Source organism: Petromyzon marinus, chromosome 19 (genome assembly GCF_048934315.1).
Source record: "Petromyzon marinus isolate PM22_M1 ecotype Great Lakes invasive population chromosome 19, UKy_Petmar_22M1.pri1.0, whole genome shotgun sequence".
Classification (NCBI taxonomy): domain Eukaryota; kingdom Metazoa; phylum Chordata; class Hyperoartia; order Petromyzontiformes; family Petromyzontidae; genus Petromyzon; species Petromyzon marinus.
In genome coordinates this window covers 10859407-10865222 of record NC_133685.1, presented here as the reverse complement: position 1 = coordinate 10865222, position 5816 = coordinate 10859407, and the positions used below count along the sequence as shown (strand labels likewise).

The following is a 5816-nucleotide window of genomic DNA, read 5'->3' as shown; positions in this document are numbered from 1 at the left end:
TTCCTCCTGCAGCATGGATTTAGTTGCCATGTTTTTGACGTCCCAGTTTGGTAGAGATTATCACAAGTGGTTCAATGGGTAATCTATTGACCAATGATGCACATTGCAATTCATAAAGAATCTGTGCACGATGTGGAGATAAGAAATAAATACAGGAGCTTATTGTCACTCCACTCCTGAATAAGGGCCTAATGCTACAAAAGTTATTGGGGTTGATGCAAGTTATTCAACTCGTTGTCATGCTATTGAAGTGCCAGTTAGAACAGAGAGCATAACAAGAGGCTCACATGGTTATTTGCCGTTACCAATTCTGCTCAATTGCAGTTCATAATGCATTTGTGCACTGTGATGATAAGAAAGACAGGAGCTTTTTGTCACTCCACTGCTGGATAAAGGCCTCCTCATGCTGCACTGGTCATTGGGGTTTATCAAAGTGAACCACAATAGGTAGGACCACTTGGTGAATTGAGCAAAAAATATACCATGCCAAAAGCCAGGATTGAACCAGGGACCTTTAGCACTTCAGTCTAAAGCTCTCACAGTTGAGCTATTTCAGCTTTCTCTTGAAGCATTGATTCAGTTGCCATGTTATTGACGTCCCAGTTTTGTAGAGATTATCACAAGTGGATCAATGGGTAATCTATTAACCAATGATGCACATTGCAATTCATGAAGCATCTGTGCACGATGTGGAGAATAGAAATAAATACAGGAGCTTTTTGTCACTCCACTCCTGAATAAGGGCCTATTGCTGCACAAGCTGTTGGGGCTAACCCAAGTTTTTCAATTAGTTGTCATGCTTTTGAAGTGCCAGTTAGAATAGAGATCATAACATGAAGCTCACATGGTTATTTGCCATTTTCAATGATTCTCAATTTCAGTTCCTAATGAATGTGCACTATGTGGTCATAAGACATACATATGGGAGCTTTTTGTCACTCCCCTGCTGGATAAAGGCCTCCTCATGCTGCCCTGGTCATTGGGGTTTGTCAACGTTAACCACAATGGGTAGTACCACTTGGTGAAGTGAGCAAAAGTTTGTCACATGCCGAAACCCGGGATTGAACCAGGGACCTTTACATCTTCAGTCTAATGCTCTCCCAACTGAGCTATTTCGGCTTCCTCCTGCAGCATGGATTTAGTTGCCATGTTATTGACGTCCCAGTTTGGTAGAGATTATCACAAGTGGTTCAATGGGTAATCTATTGACCAATGATGCACATTGCAATTCATAAAGAATCTGTGCACGATGTGGAGATAAGAAATAAATACAGGCGCTTATTGTCACTCCACTCCTGAATAAGGGCCTAATGCTACAAAAGTTATTGGGGTTGATGCAAGTTTTTCAATTAGTTGTCATGCTTTTGAAGTGCCAGTTAGAACAGAGAGCATAACAAGAGGCTCACATGGTTATTTGCCGTTACCAATTCTGCTCAATTGCAGTTCATAATGCATTTGTGCACTATGTGATGATAAGAAAGACAGGAGCTTTTTGTCACTCCACTGCTGGATAAAGGCGTCCTCATGCTGCACTGATCATTGGGGTTTATCAAAGTTAACCACAATGGGTAGTACCACTTGGTGAAGTGAGCAAAAGTATGTCACATGCCAAAACCCGTGATTGAACCAGGGACCTTTAGATCTTTGGTCTAAGACTCTCCCAACTGAGCTATTTCGGCTGCCTCCTGCATAATTGATTTAGTTGCCATGTTATTGACGTTCCAGTTTGGTAGAGATTATCACAAGTGGATCCATGGGCAATCTATTGACCAATGATGCACATTGCAATTCATGAAGCATCTGTGCACGATGTGGAGATGATAAATAAATACAGGAGCTTTTTGACACTCCACTGCTGGATAAGGAACTCATGCTACACTAGTTATTTGGGTTGATCAAAGTTATTTAATTAGATGTCATGCTAATGAAGTGCCAGTTAGAATAGAGACAATAACATGAGGCTCACATGGTTATTTGCTATTACCAATTATGCTCAACATCAGTTCCGAATGAATATGTGCACTACGTAGTGATAAGAAATACATACAGGAGCTTGTCACTCCACTGCTGGATAAAGGCCTCCTCATGCTGCACTAGTTGTTTGGGTTGATCAAAGTTATTCAATTCGTTGTCATGCTATTGAAGTGCCAGTTAGAATAGAGAGCATGATAAGAGGCTCACATGGTTATTTGCCATTGCTAATTGCAGTTCAGAATGCATTTATGCACTATGTGGTGATAAGAAATAAATACACAGGACCTTGGTATTACTCCACTGCTGGATTACCGCCTCATGCTCCACTAGTTATTGGAGTTGATTCAAGTTACTAATTTAGTTGTCATGTTATTGAAGTGCCAGTTAGAATTAAGAGTATTAGAAGTGGCTCACATGGTTATTTGCCGTTACCAATGATTCTCAATTTCAGTTCCTAATGAATATGTGCCCTACGTGGTCATAAGAAATACATATGGGAGCTTTTTTCACTCCACTGCTGGATAAAGGCCTCCTCATGCTGCACTGGTCATTGGGGCTTGTCAAAGTTTATCACAATGGGCAGTACCACTTGGTGAACTGGCATCAGCACCTTCCGGGGGTCCACCAATGGCTCCCACTTCACATTGAACCTCCCCACAGAGAACTCGGTCCGCTGTGGCCAGTCCTGCCTGTGGTAGTGCGCCTTGGTTTCCCTGCTGTCCCAAAGGCAAAGAAAGCAGGGAAACTTGGTAAAACCGCTTCGGAGAACCATCAGGAATGCCACCATTTTGAATTCTCAAATGACCTACCAGCCGTATTCATCATACTTCAAGGCATCCAGCAAGGCCTTGATGCTGTTGTACTCGTCTGAGGTGCACCGAGTGAGCCAGGTGAAGAGACGGGTACTTGTTACCATTATGCAGCAGCACGACTTTGAGGCTCCTGGATGAGCTGTCAATGAAGAGGCGCCACTCATTCTGTTTACAGGCGATTCCGATTGCCTCGTACAGACTGGTCACATTGTGGCAGCATAGCCGATCTTGATGGGTAAAGAAGCTGCACAAAGCATAGTGATGCTTCCTCTGATCTGCGACTTGCACACATCAAAAGCTCAGCATTGGGCTTGGTGAGACCAAGATCTCTGATAAAGTCGTTGAGATGTTTTTAGTTGGGGTAGTATGGGTTTCTCTCCTCAGCTCCACCTCTAAAATTGTCATCTGGATCTACGTCTTCCTCGCTCTCTGACGTGCTGCTCTCTTCTAAAGACGTCTGCTCTCTCAAGGAGTGGGCACGGGGAGCTCATGGCATGTGGCACTGGGGCGATGAAGGTCCAGATACGTTTGGCAGTGTCCACCATGCAGAAGAACCAGTTGCTTGAATGGTCAGTGGGTTCCCACCGAATTATTGTGATAGCAAACTTCATGGCTCTTTTCCCCTGTACCACCCTCCAAAAATACATTTATTTCACCCATGACTAATGTGCAAGAGATTCTCGCAACATTTTTCATTGATATATTTTTCAATAGCATTGAAAATTTTAAAACATTTAAACATTCAAAACTTTTAAAATTTGAACAAATTTCATAACATTAAATTCCAAGCAAAAATTGTCCATCTTACCATCCAGTTTTTTTGCATTGCTCGCAGGTGACATGAGGTGCCCAAGGTTTGTCTTGATCCCCGACAGGCATGCTGAAATATGCCTTGTAGGCCTCACACATCTTAGCAGATGCTTTCAGTGTACTTTTTTTGCTCGTCTTGATAAATTGGCCGCAGACATTGCAAAATGCATGTGCCGGATGCTTGCAGTCTCTTGATGCCATCTCAGAAAAATGCATGTATGTATCCACTTAGGCTGCTGGAACTAAACTGAACTGGTGGCTTTAAGGCCCCTGTATTTATACTATTTATATTTCTGGAAAGTTATAGAATGTTCTAGAAGTTACTCCAAGTTTACTCGACCTGAACTGGTGGCTTTAAGGCCCCTGTATTTATACTATTTATATTTCTGGAAAGTTATAGAATGTTCTAGAAGTTACTCCAAGTTTACTCGACACCATCTCTGGTGTGTTCTGGAAAATAGGTAAATTTCAAAACATCACTGTCCTGGTCACAAAAGCAAAGTTTGTGTGGAATAGCCATTTTCTCTACTTTTGAAGCACAATCAATTAGAAAAGAACACTTATTACCCAGGAACAAATAATAAAAAATGGTTAGTGTCATAAATAAATACAGAGGACCTTTGTATCACCCCACTGCTGGATAAGGGCCTCATGCTGCACTCGTTATTTGGGTTGCCATGGTATTGAAGTCAGTTAGAATAGAGTATAACAAATGGCTCACATGGTTATTTGCCGTTACCAATGATGCTCAATTGCAGTTCATAATGCATGTGCACTGTGATGAGCAATAAATACCCGAGCCTTTTGTCACTCCACTGCTGGATAAAGGCCTCCTCATGCTGCACTGGTCATTAGGGTCTGTCAAAGTTTACACAATGGGAAGTACCACTTGGTGAACTGAGCAAAAATAAGCACCATGCCCAATACCAGAATTGAACCAGGGACATTTAGCTCTTCAGTCTAACGCTCTGGCAATTGAGTTATTTCAGCTTACATCCACACCCCTGCTTTATTAGCCATGATAGCAAAGTATTATCTTCTTTGGTTCTTTCGGTAAAGTCACGTAGAATGAGAATAAAATAAATTGATAAAATAAAATAACAGAAACCTCCCGTGGAGCAGAAGGGCAAAATTATTGTGTTATTTTATTTTATCAATTTATTATTTTATTCTCATTCTACGTGACTTTACCGAAAGAACCAAAGAAGATGAATCATTGCAGTCACGAAAGCTTTAAATCGAAAAGCAAAGTATTACTTAATGTCGGAATTATTACTATAATCGTCATCAGCTGTGGTCAGTCCACTGTTTTGCACAGGCCTTGCCAAACAGATCATGTTCCTGAAATGCAGTGCTTTATCTCCACAATACTTTTATCACTCCATCTCTTTAGTGGATGCCCTCGGGACACGCTCAATTTCCAGTTTTCATTATGTAGTGCTTTATATCAATCTACTGCTGGATGAGGGCCTCCACAAACCTTGCAGATTGTGGAAGTTATTGACCATTCCTCACCACTGATCAATGTGGCTTCGTGAAATGACCAAAACCTTTAGATGGAGTAAGGCTTCCCCCCCCCGCCCCAACGAGCTTTCAGCTACTGTAGACATGTCAGTGGCGAGTGATATGTTAACCGGTCCTGCTCATATGACACCTCACCAAACCTCCACCCACCCTTTCCTTCACAGTACTACCCGAATGGTGATATACAGTCAAACAACCTCCATGATCGATAACGGAGTCTGGAGGCCGTCATCCAGCATTGGAATGACAAGAGGAATAGAAAAATCACTGTAAACGATCAAAAATATCACATAATTGCAAACTAATGATATATTATATTCTTGATTCTTTCGGTAAAGTCACGTAGAAGGGAAATAAAAAAATAATATTGTTTCCCTTCTACGTGACTTTACCGAAAGAACCAAGAATATGAACCCCTGCAGTCATGAAAGCCTTAAATAAAAATGTAATGATATATTGCCAAATAAATAAGTGTAAAGTGCTTTAGTTACGATTTTTGAGGTCATATTTCATGCAAAACATGGTAATTATAAATGTTGGTCAGTATACTGAACAAAACACCCAACAATTTACAACAGAATTCCCATTATAATTTCAGATAAATCAAGCAATGAACAAGGATCTAAAGTTTGTGAACACCCATCACGGCAATAGTATGTGTTGTATCCCGATTAAACTGTCAAAACACCTTTTAAA

General features: G+C 41.2%; 2 non-coding genes across 2 annotated transcripts; both read right to left on the bottom strand.

Annotated features, from left to right (window-relative positions):
* Positions 1-1046: 1046 nt before the first annotated feature.
* Positions 1047-1119, bottom strand: TRNAF-GAA (transfer RNA phenylalanine (anticodon GAA)). Its single transcript has one exon. It is a non-coding gene; the product is annotated as a tRNA-Phe (tRNA).
* A 487-nt stretch (positions 1120-1606) lies between these two features.
* Positions 1607-1679, bottom strand: TRNAF-AAA (transfer RNA phenylalanine (anticodon AAA)). The gene has a single exon. It is a non-coding gene; the product is annotated as a tRNA-Phe (tRNA).
* Between the last annotated feature and the right edge of the window lie 4137 nt (positions 1680-5816).